We start from the raw sequence: 14894 nt of genomic DNA, 5'->3' as shown, positions 1-14894 counted from the left end.
AAAATACCTTCTAGCTCCGAAGAGTTAAAAGATGTTGAAATGACTGAGGATAACGCTAGCCTTTTGAAACACTGAAGTCCTTCTGGCTGACTCAATTATGACTGGTAATTAGTTGATTAATTAAAAGTGATAAAATAGAGAATCATAAAACAAACAGGCCATAAACACTGAAACTTAAACCCATAAATGCACATTGGCTCAACAATCTTTAGTGATGGCCTCTTCTTAGATACGAGTTACAGACTGGAGCACTGCTTAAGGTTTTTGTGTGAATCATACTGTGCCATATTCCCATATCCATTTCTAGTTTCTATAACTTTAAAGCAAAGCAAGAACTTAAAGACATAAAAGCCAAGCAAGAACTAACAGACATAAAGCAGAGCAATGTCTCCTAGATTTCCCTTCTAGACTTTCAAGATTTTTCTAAACTTTCTTAGTTAAATTACCCACAATTATCCCTTTAGTAAATTGCTTTTTAATAATTTGCCTTTCTCAAGTCTTTCAAAGAACTCATCTTAAAGTTTTGATTATTAACTTAGCTGGAATGACCAACTTGTCCTGGTTTGGCTGGACAAAGCCTTATACTCGCATAATTGACAGATCAGTACTAATGGCACATATCTACTTCCTTTTAACTCTTCAACTGAATTTACAAAAGTCACCACTACTACTCATCACTGAGGAGTATTTTGCAACTTTATGTATTTTTAAGTAGTTTTTCAAAGGTAATCCTGAATTCTTATGCTTTCCAGAAAGCCTCTAGGCAAGAGGGACTACGTCACTTCTAGAGTTGGGAAAAGGGATCAAAGGTCTTTTATGGGAGGTCAGTTATTAGCCCTCCTCTGTCTCCCCCACACCTCCACTGCTGTTTGTCCAGATTTCCATTCCTATGCGAGACTTCAGTGCATTCACTAGAGTGCCCTGGAAAGCACAAAGCATGGTACCATTATCATTATTATTATTATTATTATTGGGGCTGGGCAGAGATGTTTTATTGGAACACAGCCACCCCCATTCATTCATGTATTAGGTTAAAATAGGAAACTATTAGAAACAACTTATATTTCCATCAATAGAGGTTGATTACATAAGTTATGAAGTGATCTCATTCTATGGAATTCTTTGCAGCCTTGGAATCAAGGAGGCAGCTCTCCACATACTAATATGGAAAGATATTTTTGAAATATTGTTAAATGAGAAAGAGCCTCAAATCAGTATCTCAGTATGCTATCATTTTACCAGAGTAATATTCATGCATATTCACTTGTTATGTATATGGAAAGATAGGCAAGAAATTTATTACATTTGACCATGATTTCAAAACAAGTAAATAAACTGCCTATTCAAAAAATTAAACAAAATATTTTAAAAGGTTTTAGTGGCAGAGCAGAAAGCAGACTTCAAATAATTGCTCTCACCATGGGAGTTTTACACACTTATACACATGCACAAAATATGCTCTACCAAACAAGTTTTGAGCAACTTGGCTACATGAATGGAATTAGAATTTTCTAGAATGAATTTGTTATAAAAATTAGGAATAAGTGCTTAGACCTGCACAACTAACTAGTTGACCTGCCAAGTTAGACAATGATTATAGCCAGACATTGCTCTCCCACCCAATCAGACCAGGACATTCTATTCCTCTGTCTTTCCTTATTCATTCAATCATTAAAAGAGCAGTTATTAAGCACAGACTATGCACTGGGTCTAGGGTGGGCTCAATGAGGAGCCGGACACATCTTCTGCCCTTAAACTTGAAGGAACTGCCAGGCTAATGGGAGGACATACCTGAAAAATAAAATGTTAGTAAGCCGAGCAAAGAGGAAGTGAAAGTTTAGTATGCACAGAAGAAACCAGCCTCAAGGCATCAAGCCCAAACTGTAAAGTTAAGAGATAAGACTCAGCCACTTGTTTTGTGCTAAACTTACATCTCTTAGGGACAAGTCTTTCTCTGTCATTACTGAGAGTGCTCACAACCTTTGTAAGGTGGATTCATACTTTACCTCCATAATGTGAACACCTTAAATTTTCTACCTGGACATGCCTATCCGTCACTCGCCCATCTGCGGAGGGCTCCATGCGTGGCTCCAGGTGTGAGCACATGACCAGCCTAAGCCAATCAGCACATCACATTCTTCTGAGCACAGTGATTGGTTCAGGAATGATCAAGTAACCTAAGCTGCACTAATCAGAGAGAAGATTAAGATTTTGATAAAAACTTCTGGAGAAGAGGTATACCCCAGTGTGCATGAATCTTCCAGGAGAAGAGGCGAGCTTCTGAAAGCGTTGCGTGACCATGAGGGTTGATCCTGCAGCTGCAAAAGGCCACTGTGAGAAGCCAGAGAATGAAGCCAACTCCACAGCCGGCAGAGCCAAGAGACCAAGATAAACTAAGTCCTCTGGTGACATCGTTTGAATTCTGGACCGGCTGTACCTGAAGCCAGCCCACCTCAGGGCTTTCCCATTCCTCCTGGCTTCATGCAGTTTGAGTTGTGTCTTGAGTAGCCCTGGTGCACTCACCTTATGAGAAAAGCTCAGGGCTCTCCAGCTTGGCCAAGAGCAGGACTATCCCTTCCATCCTGAATTCTCTCATGGGTGACAAGGACCTTCTCTGTGTTTATGTTTATTTAAAGTTCATTGTTCTGTGTGTCAGTAATTGGATTTCATTTCTCTTTCAGCTGACGTTTAGGGAACCCACAATACCATTGGTTGCCTTTAAAAAAAATTTTTTTTCAAGAAAGGGTGCTGTATTTCGTCAAATGCTTTTTCTGCATCTATTGAGAGGATCATATGGTTCTTGTCCTTTCTCTTATTAATGTGGTGTATCACAATGATTGATTTGCTGATGTTGAACCACTCCTGCAGCCCAGGAATAAATCTCACTTGGTCATGGTGAATAATCTTTTTAATGTACTGTTGGATTTTGCAAAGCATTTGACAAAATACAGCACCCTTTCTTGATAAAAACCCTTTTCCACGTAGGGATAGAGTGAACATACCTCAACATCATAAAAGCCGTATAGAAAAGACCCACAACGAATGTCATCCTCAAAGGGGAAAAACTGAGAGCTTTTTCCCTAAGGTCAGGAACACAGCAGGGATGCCCACTCTCACCACTGTTGTTCAACATAGTACTAGAAGTCCTAGCCTCAGCAATCAGACAACAAAAAGAAATAAAAGACATCCAAAGCGGCAAAGAAGAAGTCAAACTTTCGCTCTTCACAGATGACATGATATTCTATGTAAAAAAACCCAAAAAACTCCACCAAAAACTTGCAAGGACTGATACAGGAATTCAGTAAAGTTGCAGGATGTAAAATCAATGCACAGAAGTCAGTTGCATTTCTATACATTAACAGTGAAGCAGAAGAAAGAGATATCAAGGAATTGATCTCATTTACAATTACACCAAAAATCATAAGATATGTAGGAATAAACCTAACCAAAGAAGTAATGGATCTGTGTTCTGAAAACTATAGAACACTCATGAAAGAAATTGAGGAAGACACAAAGAAACGGAAAAACATTCCATGCTCATGGATTAGAAGAACATATATTGTTAAAATATCTATGCTACCCAAAGCAATCTACACATTCAAAGCAAACCCTATGAAAATGCCATCAGCATTTTTCAAAGAGCTGAAACAAACCATCCTAAAATTTGTATGGAACCACAAAAGACTCCAAACAGCCAAAGGAATGTTGAAAAAGAAAACCAAAGCTGGAGGCATAACAATTCCCGACTTCAAGCTGTACTACAAAGCTGTAATCATTAAGACAGTATGATACTGGCACAAAAACAGACACATAGATCAATGGAACAGAATAGAGAACCCAGAAATGGACCCACAACTCTATGGTCAACTAATCTTTGACAAAGCAGAAAAGAATATCCAATGGAAAAAAGACAGTCTCTTCAACAAATGGTGTCGGGAAAATTGGACAGCCACATGCAGAAGAATGAAACTGGACCACCTTCTTATACAATACACAAAAATAAACTCAAAATGGATGAAAGACTTAAATGTGAGACAGGAATCCATCAAAATCCTAGAGGAGAACACAGGCAGCAACCTATTTGACCTTGGCCACAGCAAGTTCTTGCTAGACACATCTCCAAAGGCAAGGGAAACAAAAGCAAACTGAACTACTGGGACTTCATCCGGATAAAAAGCTTTTACACAGCAAAAGAAAGAGTCAAAACCAAAAGACAACCTACAGAATGGGAGAAGATATTTGCAAATGTCTTATCAGATAAAGGGCCAGTATCCAAAATCTATAAAGAACTTATCAAACTCAACACCCCCAAAACAAGAAATCAAGAGTCAAGAAATGGGCAGAAGAGATGAACAGACATTTCTCCAAAGAAGACATACAGACACATGATCTATAAGGGACTGCTCAAACTCAACACCCAAAAAAACAAATAATCAAGTCAAAAAATGGGCAGAAGACATGAACAGACAATTCTCCAAAGAAGATACACAAATGGCTGACACATGAAAAAGTGTTCAACATCATGAGTCATCAGGGAAATTCAAATCAAAACCACATTGAGATACCACCTTACACTAGTTAGAATGGCAAAAACTAACAAGGCAAGAAACAACAAATGTTGGCGAGGATGTGGAGAAAGGGGAACCCTCTTACACTCTTGGTGGGAATGCAAGTTGGTACAGCCACTTTGGAAGACAGTGTGGAGGTTCCTCAAAAAGTTAAAAATAGAGCTACCCTATGACCCAGCAATTGCACTACTGGGTATTTACCCCAAAGATGCAGATGTAGTGAAAAGAAGGGGCACATGCACCCCAATGTTCATAGCAGCAATGTCCGCAATAGCCAAACTGTGGAAGGAGCCCAGATGCCCTTCAACAGATGAATGGATAAAGAAAATGTGGTTCATATATACAATGGAATATTACTCAGCCATCAGAAAGGATGAATACCGACCTCTTGCATCGACATGGATGGAACTGGAGGGGATTATGCTAAGTGAAATAAGTCAAGCAGAGAAAGTCAATTATCATATGGTTTCACTCATATGTGGAACTTAAGGAATAGCATGGAGGACATTAGGAGAAGGAAGGGAAAAATGAGGCGGGGAATCGGAGGGAGAGACGAACCATGAGAGACTATGGACTCTGAGAAACAAACTGAGGGTTCTAGAGGGGAGAGGGGTGGGGGGATAGGGTAACCCGGTGATGGGTATTAAGGAGGGCACGTGTTGTAATGAGCACTGGGTGTTATACACAAATAACGAATCATGGAACACCACATCAAAAACTAATGATGTACTGTACTGTATGGTGACTAACATAACGTAATAATAATAATAAAAAAAAAGACATACAGACACATGAAAAAATGCTCAACATCATTTGGCCGTCAGGGAAATACAAATCAAAACCACAATGACATACCACCTCACGCTGGTCAGAATGGCTAAAATTAACAACTCAAGAAACAACAGGTGTTGGCAAGGATGCAGAGAAAGGGGAACCCTCTTACACAGTTGGTGGTAATGCAAACTGGTATAGTCACTCTGGAAAACGGTATGAAGGTTCCTCAAAAAGTTAAAAATAGGGGCACCTGGGTGGCTCAGTCATTAAGCGTCTGCCTTCAGCTCAGGTCATGATCCCAGGGTCCTGGGATCGAGCCCCGCATCGGGCTCCCTGCTCCGCGGGAAGCCTGCTTCTCCCTCTCCCATTCCCCCTGCTTGTATTCCCTCTCTCGCTGTGTCTCTCTCTGTCAAATAAATAAATAAAATCTTTAAAAAAAAAAGTTAAAAATAGAACTGCCTTATGATCTAGCAATTGCACTATTGGTATTTATTCAAAGGATACAAATATAGTGATTCAAAGAGACATATACACCCCAATGTTTATAGCAGCAATGTCCACAATAGCCAAACTATGGAAAGAACCCAGATGTCTATTGACAGATGAATGGATAGAGAAGATGTGGTGTATATATACACAATGGAATATTACTCAGTCATCAAACAGAATGAAATCTTGCCATTTGCAACGACCTGGATGGAACTAGAGGGTACTATGCTAAGCAAAATAAGTCAGCCAGAGAAAGACAAATGCCATCTGATTTCACTCCTGTGTGGAATTTAAGAAACAAAACAGATGAACATAGGGGAAGAGAAGGAAAAATAAAATAAGATGAAAAGAGAGAGGGAGGCAAACCATAAGAGACTCTTAACTATAGAGAACAAACAGAGGGTCGCTGGAGGGGAGAGATAATTGGGTGATGGGCATTAAAGAGGGCACTTGATGTAATAAGCACTGGGTGTTGTAGGCAACAGATGAATCACTGAATTCTACCCCTGAAACTAATAATACAGTATATGTTAACTAAATTGAGTTTAAATAAATAATTTAAAAATAAATAAAATAAAAATAAGAAAACAAAAAAATAAAACAGCTTCATTGAAATATAATCCATTCTATACAATTAACCCATTTAGAATATACAATTGGATGGTTTGGGAATATTACATTTTTTTAAGTTGCGGTAAAATATATGTAACATAACTTTTGTGGGGCACCTGGGTGGCTCAGTCGTTAAGTGTCTGCCTTCAGCTCAGGTCATGATCCCAGAGTCCTGGGATTGAGCCCCGCATCGGGCTCCCTGCTCGGAGGGAAGCCTGCTTCTCTCTCTCCCACTCCCCCTCCTTGTGTTCCCTCTCTCACTGTGTCTCTCTCTGTCAAATAAATAAATAAAATCTTTAAAAAAAAATAACTTTTGTGATTTTAACCATTTTTCAGTGTACAATTCAGTAGTATCAATTACATCCACAATGTTGTGTAACCATCACCACTATTTCTGAAACTTTTTCATCACCGAAACAGAAACTCTGTACCCATGAAACAATAACTCTCCATTCCTGCCTCCCTCCTGCCTCTGGAAACCCTTCATCTTCCTGTCTCTGAGAAGTTGCTTATTGTAGGTATTTCATATAAGAGGAAGCATACAATATTTACCCTTTGTGTTTGGCTTATTTCACATTGTTTGGCTTTTTAACTTACTCTAAAAATAGAAAGTAATTGGATCACTATTGATTTACCTGATGCTCCTCACACACAGAATTCAACCCAAGGCCAGATTGACATTTATGTCCTTCAGATTTATCCCCAAACAAGCTTCTCCCAGTGCACCAATTGGTGAAGTAAGGGTATATTCATTTTTTTATGGGACACCCACATTCCTGCTGCTAGGTTTTCCAGGGATGTGGCTCTGGTAGGTTCCTGTGATTGTGGGAAGCTCTAATGTAATATGCCCCTCCCAGGAATGATGCATTAGCATGCATTCCTCATTGGCATGACCTAAACCGAATTTTCATGAGGAGAGAAAGTGGTGGCCTTGGGAACTGGCCTTATATGTACTTCTTGTTATCTGGACCTTCTATGTGTTCTGGGGTTAGAAGGGAATGTGCTGGTTCTGAAGAATGTGTACGTTGAGAGACATTCTCCCCTGCAGTCCTAGAATCTTGGCCATGTCCCGTTCCCAGACTCTCCAGCCTCCCAGGCTCCTCTTCCTCAAACTGGTCCTTGAGAGACTATACTACACACCACGTTTTGTCTTTTCAGCTTTCTGGGCAGCCAGAGAAAGATTATGTGGCTCCAGCTTACATCTCCCACCTATGCAACTGTCGGTCAATGCTGACACGGTGAGGGACATCTCCTTGGCTTATTGTGAAAGAGTCCTTTTTTTCTTCTTCTTCTTTCCCTTTTTCAGGAGCCAGTGAGAGCCTGGGCTGGGCTCATTTCTGACAAGAATCTGCACCCATGGCCTTGGAGACCATGTAAGTGAAATACAAGAGAAGGGGCAGCTCAAGGATGGCTCCAGGGCCTGGAGACTGGTTAAACAAGAACCAAAGTGCTTTTCACAACTATAGGCTAATCAATAAATATCCCATCTGCAAAAATTACCATCTCTGAAAAGGCATATTATCAGAAAAGAAACTTCCCCCTCATCCACTGTGGTAGATTATTTGCCAAAAGAAAAAGGTCACAATTCTAGTTTTCTCTGTTTTCATGCCTCTTTGTTATGTCAGTTTTAGCTCCTCCCATCAAGGAGGGATCTCTTTCCCCACCCCTCCAATCTCAGTTGGTCTTGTGCCTTGCTTTGACCAACAGAAGGCAGTCGAAGTGATGCAGTGCCAGTGTTGATCCCAGGTCTGAAGAAGCTTAGCAGCTTCTGCTCATTCTGAACCCTACCCACCATGTAAACAAGCCTGGCCTCATCTTCTGAGAGATGAGTGGCACCCATCACCCCTGTACCTCAGTGGACACCCAGTTAACTACTAGGAATGTGAGTAAGGTCACCTAGACTAGCCAGCCTCTAGCTGACCAAAGATGCTTGAACGATGATGGCCAAAATCAACCAAATCCTGTCAAGATACGCAGAAATGTCCTGTTGACCCATAGACTAGTGAGCAATAATGAATGCCTCTAGTTTTAAGCCACTAAGTTTGGGGGGCGGGGGGAGCTGTTACACAGCAATAGGTAACTGACACATCCCCTCCACTCTGCTCTTGCCCTGGCTCAAGTCTCTAGGCAACCATCTGTCTGAGCCCTTACCACATTGGCCATCTGCTCTGGCTCCCTATTGACAAACCACCCCACTGACTGAGCAGAATTGGCTGATCAAGCTGATACTGCAATCACACAACCTCGAGCAAAGGTATAATTTCCACAGGGAAGAGGATTTGCTTTTTGTCCTTATATGACCACATTTACCTTTGCCAGAAAAATTGACCAAGAAGCCCTCCTGATGAGGGGCCACCTCAGGCAAAGACACCAGAGTTTGCTGCCCCATCATTTGCTCTTATTGAATCATGGGCATAACTGGATGGAATGGATTTGGTGTTACCAATGGGATTTAATACACTGGGTAAACTGGAGGAAATCTTCTCTTCCTTAGATCAACAGCTATGGTTCTGTGCAATGTTTATTCACCTAAGATATTTATTAGACCCTAATATGTGATAGAAACTGTGCCAAGTGCCACGGATGCCAAGATGAGCTCATAGCATAGTGGAGTACTTAAGCAGATTTAAAAAATTACAGCAGCATTTTAATAAATGCCGTGATAGGAGTCCATTCATGGTTCGGTGGGGGCAAAGAGAAGAGAGCCCTAACATTCCTGGAGTAGGGCAGGATGGAGGCAAGGAAGCCTGTACGGAAGAAGAGATATGGAAACTGAGTCTCAGACAATGGGCAAGAAGGTCACTAGCAAGATGAAGAAGGTGGAGTGTGTGTGAGTTCTGCCTCTGCCCCCTCTTTTGTTGTCTCCATCCCCTACCCACCAGCACCATCATGCTCAAGTGCTTTTGGAAAGATTGAAACCTCCATCTCCCCTAAAACAGTAGCTGGCCTTTCTTGAGTCCTGATAATATGTTGAGCACTAGGCTAAGGCGATAATATGAATTAGGTCATTTAGGTCATTTAATCATTACAACCTCCCCCAACAGTTAAATATTATTGTGATTATTATGCCCATGTTATGCCAAAGCTTAGGAATGACTTGTCCAAGGTCACCTGCAGGTAAGTGACTGTATAAGGGCTCCATTTTAGAGCCATGCCCTCAGCACGCTGTTGTTCTACCACTCCGTGCAGTACTCTGAGCATGCTGCTTCTCTCTCTTTGTCCTTCAGGTTCTTCAGTTTCACTCCACTGTGTTCAATGTAGATTTCTTTTAACTTATTTATCCCACTTAAAATCTGCTAAGCTCCCTAAATCTGTTGATAATGAATTATTTCCAAAAAGTTTTCAGGTACTATCACTTCATCCCATCCTTATATTCTTTAATCTCTCCTTTTTTCCATGTCTGTATCTCTGGGCTGCATTTTGGATAACTTTGGATAACTTCTTCAGGTCTATCTTCTTCTCTTCTTCTAATTCTCTCTTCAGGTATGTTGAATCTACTGTTGAATCTAAGAATTGAGTTTTTCATTTCACTAATTCAATTTTCTGTGTTTAGAAGTTCTATTTTATTTTTTTTCAAATATGTTTTTTCTTTACTCATGTTTTTAATCTCACCTTTGCTTTCTTGAAACTTTATTAAGTACACTTATTTTACATCCTGTAAAATCCTGAGACTTATTATTCCAAAGAGATTTGGGCAGGTATGATCCTATTATCTTTGCTCTCCCTCTGGCTAGTGGTGAAGAGTTCTCAGAGAAAATAAAAGCCCTTTCTTCCCCACTTCACCCCATGTCCAGCTTTAAGATAAGCAATTTTCCTTGCAGTCTGCAGGACCGGATGACTAGTTCACTGCACTGGGTGTGGAGATCTTTGGAGCCCCAGCCTTATAGGGTCTCTTCTGTGAGACTCCACCCTTCCTCCCCACCAAAACCCCCCAAGTCTATGCCCTCAAGGCAAAAGCTGGATTCCACCCTCACTGAATTTTAGGCAGGAGTATTTTTGTTTTTGTGTTTTGTTTTGGTTTGGTTTCTCATGGGTGTATTTAATTATTTTTTTATTCAGTATTTTTAGTTTTGTTCAGCAGAAGTTTCGGTCTGCTTACCCAGCTGACCATACTACCCAAGAGGTAGCATCTCACTACCCTGTACAAAATACACAGCATACAAAAATGATAGCCACAACTTATTGAACACTTACTGTACACTAGACTCTGGGCTGAGCCTTTTATATGCTTCATCTTATTTAGTACTCATAGTAATCTTTTCAGGAGAGAGCTGAGATGTACAGGTTATTAGATGCCCAGTCTTCAGGTAAGGAAATTGAGGCTCAGGGAGATGGCATGGCTTGCCTGAGGTCACATAGCTACAAGAAACCAGAGGTTGTGTGTCCAACCCCCCTGCTGCCTTGCTTGGGTAATGCTTTGCATATATTGCTTTGCAGAAAAGTTACCTCTCTTAGACCATTGGAAGTGTTTGAAAATAATTGGAGTGAGGGAGTTCTGGGAACACACTGATGACAACACTGTGCCCGGGCTGTCTGTGTGGAATGAGGATCTCACAGGCCTGAAACACCTTTACAGCTTTTATGCTTACCAGGTGTTACATGTCCACAATCTCTTTGGGTGCTTACAACAGAGGACCTGAAGTAAAGCACAACAGGTGCCTCATCCCCTTTTACAGATGAGGAAACATGGCACAAGCAGAAGCCTCTGGTTATAGGGCCAGGTAACTGGGGAGTCAGGCCTAGAACCTCCCAGTCCCAAGCCTTGCCTTCCATAGTTGTGGGGTCCATCTCCTCTGTTGTGGAGCCCACCACCTTTGCATTCCACCTGCTGCCACTACATACACCTACACCCCACAGGGCCTGGTGCCCTAAGCTCCAGGTCAGCGGCTCTCTGTGCCAGCACTACCCGTGGCAAGGATGACTCAGGGGCAGGGGCCCTCCCTGAGGCTTCTCATGTCAAGATGTCAAGGCACATAGGCAACTCTATTTATACTCCTACCTTCTTCAGGACCTTCTTCAGGATGAAGCACAAAGAAGATAGAGGAATGAGGCTACAGATGCTAAGTCTGGCTCCAAGGGTGGGAGAAGTTGCAGGCTTAGCCAATCAATGACTGAGGCCAGGCCAGTGAGGACCAGCTCAGGGCCTTAGCTGGAACCGCTTGTGAAGGGGGCTCTCTCTTCCTGGCATGGCTAACAATAAAGGTTTATGAGCCTGCCGCTGTGACCACTTTTCCCATCATGGCGGAAGGGCCTGCCTGTGGATGAAGCCAAGCAAGGAAGAGCAAGAGATGGAAGAAGGAGGTTGACCGATGATGACATGACCCCAGCAAACCTAAAGCAAGAAAGCCCTGGACTTACTTCTTACTGGAGACAATAAATTCCTGTTATGTGTTTAAGCCAGTGTGAATTGCTTTTCTGACACTTACAACCAAAAATTCCTGACTGACGGTTTCCTTCCCTCCCTGGCCTGTATTAGTTACAAAGGGGGAAATGGGTTTATGTGGAGAAATCCAGAGGACGCCACTCTAACCAAGGTGTGGGGCTTGGCACTGACAGTAGCGGGATGGCCTGACAGTTTGTGCCCCTGATACCTCACAGCAAGACACACAATGTCACCCTGGGGAGTTCTTACCAGAAACAATTCAACATGAAGGATCATGAAGAAACAGACAAATTCCCGAACATGAATGTTCTGAAGACAAATGGTCTTAACATCTCCAAACGATCCAGTCTTATGAAGAACAGAAGGAAGGAGGCTTTTGCACTTCACTGGGGGACACTAAAATTTCATTATCACCAAAGGCAGTTTATAAACCTTGACTGCATTCTGGATTGAAAAACAGTATCTATAGAGGTCGTCCATGGGACCACAGGGGCCATTTGAGTGCAGACTGTGTTGGATGGTGTAATTGAAATAAAGTTGATTTCCTTAGAGGTGGTAATGCTGTTGAGTTTAGGAAGACAGCTGTCCTCATTCTTGGGAGACTCAAACTAAAATATTTAGGGGTAAAATGTCATTATGTCTGTAGTCAACTTCCAGATGATTTGGCACAAAAAAAGAGAGTGTGTGTGGTGGTGGTGGTGGTGGTGGTGTGTGTGTGTGTGTGTGTGTGTGTATTTTGAGAGAGACATGAAGTGGGAGCAGCAGGGCATTCATAGCCAGAAAACCTGGCAAGGGGCATACTACTGTTCATTATACCTCCCTTCTAACTAGAAAAATAAGCCAACTTTTTAAGAGGCTAAAAAAAGAACCGGAGCTCTAAGGTCAGACAGTCCTGGCTCTGTGGCTTCTTAGCTATGTGACCTTGGGCGTGTAATGGATTTTCTTTCATTTCGATTCTTCACCTGTAAAATGGGTATAATATAAAACCACCTCATAAGCTTGTTGGAGGATTAAATGAGATAAATATATGTGAAATGCCTAACACAGTGCCTGGCACATAGTAGGTGACCAATAAGTAGTCCTTTTAATATTAAAATGAGAAGCAGGATGAGAAGGGGAAGGTTAGAGGAGGAGGTAAAAAAAGAGAGAGAGTGGAGGAGGAGGAAATGAAGGAAGAGAAGGAGAAGGAGGAAAAGGGGAGGGAAACAAATCGCTTCCCTTGCCTTTCTCCGAGCAGAGGTATTCCAACACAGCAATACATGGGAGAAACAAAAGGAGAGGAGCATGCTCACCACCCAGAGAGGTGGGCAGAGTTTCTCCTAGGCAGGACAATCTAGATTTGGGGAAAGGTTTTGCCTCAAAGCTTTCAGGGTAAGTTGGCTGATATCCTAAGTTGTAAAAGCAAAGCATTTAACAAAGCCATAAATGAATGCTGCTTAATTACCACCACATTAACTTCCCAACTCCAAGCTTTTCTTTCTTTTTTTTTTTTTTAGGTGTATTTACTTATTTGAGAGAGACAGCGTGTGAGTGTGTGCGCCAGCAGGGCAGTGGGGAGAAGCAGAGGGAGAGGGAGAATCTCAAGCAGACTCCCCACTGAGTGCAGAGACCGACACAGGGCTCGATCCCATGACCCTGAGATCATGATCTGAGCTGAAATCAAGAGTCGGACACTCAACCGACTGAGCCACCCAGGCGCCCCCCAACTCCAAACTTTTCTGAAAAATATCAGAGACAGACTAGTATCAGCTGCAGATCCACTGGCTGCTCATCTTCCCCCAGGCCTGGTGACCCAGGGAAAGACATCAGTCATTAACCTCCCTGTTCTTGTTCTCAAGTCTTCCAGCAGAGCTGCTGAGATCCCTCCTTCCACAAGTGGGGAGCACCTGCACATACAGGCAGACTGCCTTTAGCTCTAAATGCAGAGACGTGTGTGCATCTGCCAGGTGTTCCACTACAGCTTTAGTTTTTAAAAGGATCATTGGTCAACTATAATCCAATAGTGAGATCAGTTTGGTTTGTTCAAGTCCCAAGTCTTTTATAGGAACCAGGAGCCCTGAATTAGGGCCTGGCTCAGCTACTTCTCACTGGGAGATGGGAGGCCAGCCCTGAATCCCTGAGTCTCACTTGCTCTCTTGGGGCTAAGGCCCCTCAGTTTGCCCCAAGCCTTGGCCCTGGCTGGACTTCTGAGCCTTTCCCGACAGATGGGTCTCCATCTGCTCTGCAGACACCACCAGATAACACAATCTATAATTGTATTTGTATCTGTCAATATCTGCATCTATATCTATAGCATCTGCAAAAAAAAAAAAATGCCTGGAGACAAGAAAAGATGTTGACCAGCCAATCCTGCAGATGCTCAGAAACGTCCGAGGAAGAAGTTCCTTTTGAAATGATCTAGTTCACCTGTTTTTAAGATTGTTTCTTGCCATGGAGCCACTGGTGAAAAGCAATCTTATGCAGAAACCCCCACTGTTAGCTTGCCTTCCCTGCCTCCTTTGCAAGTGGTGCAGAGGGGCCATATTGGGGCTTGAAGAAGGTATATCCAGTTCACCAGGTTATTCACATCTGAGCAAGACAGAAACCAAATGAGGGCCAGAGTCCAAGGCTTCAGAGTCCCCAAGAAAGAGAGCTAGGAATACAGTTTTGGTCATCCAGCCAAAGCCACCTCTCCCTAAAAGAACTGCAATAGTGTTTCATGCATTGGGCAGAGACCCCTGAACCACAAAGAAGATGGGACCTGCCCCTGTGGACAGTGAGATGTGAGGGGAAGTGTACTGGGGAGAGGGGGTGGGGAGAGGGGCTACTGGGAATGATTTCCTACCAAGAGAGAGAGGCAAGAAAGGAGGGAGTCTCTGTTTCTAGGCTACCCCACTTCCTCTTTGAACTCAGCTGCCAAGGCATGATGTTTGGAGTTGCTGCTGCCATTTTTTGACATGAGGAGACCAAGACAATGGCATTGATACCAAATCAGAACCCAACATCACTGATCCCTAAATCATTATCAGCAACATCCCCCCTCTGGACTTCTTCCATAGGAAAATAAAGCTCTGTTGCATGAACCCCCT

The sequence above is a fragment of the Halichoerus grypus genome, chromosome 1 (genome assembly GCF_964656455.1).
Source record: "Halichoerus grypus chromosome 1, mHalGry1.hap1.1, whole genome shotgun sequence".
In the NCBI taxonomy this organism is placed as follows: Eukaryota; Metazoa; Chordata; class Mammalia; order Carnivora; family Phocidae; genus Halichoerus; species Halichoerus grypus.
The sequence above is the reverse complement of the archived record's forward strand: the minus strand, read 5'-3'. Positions refer to the sequence as shown.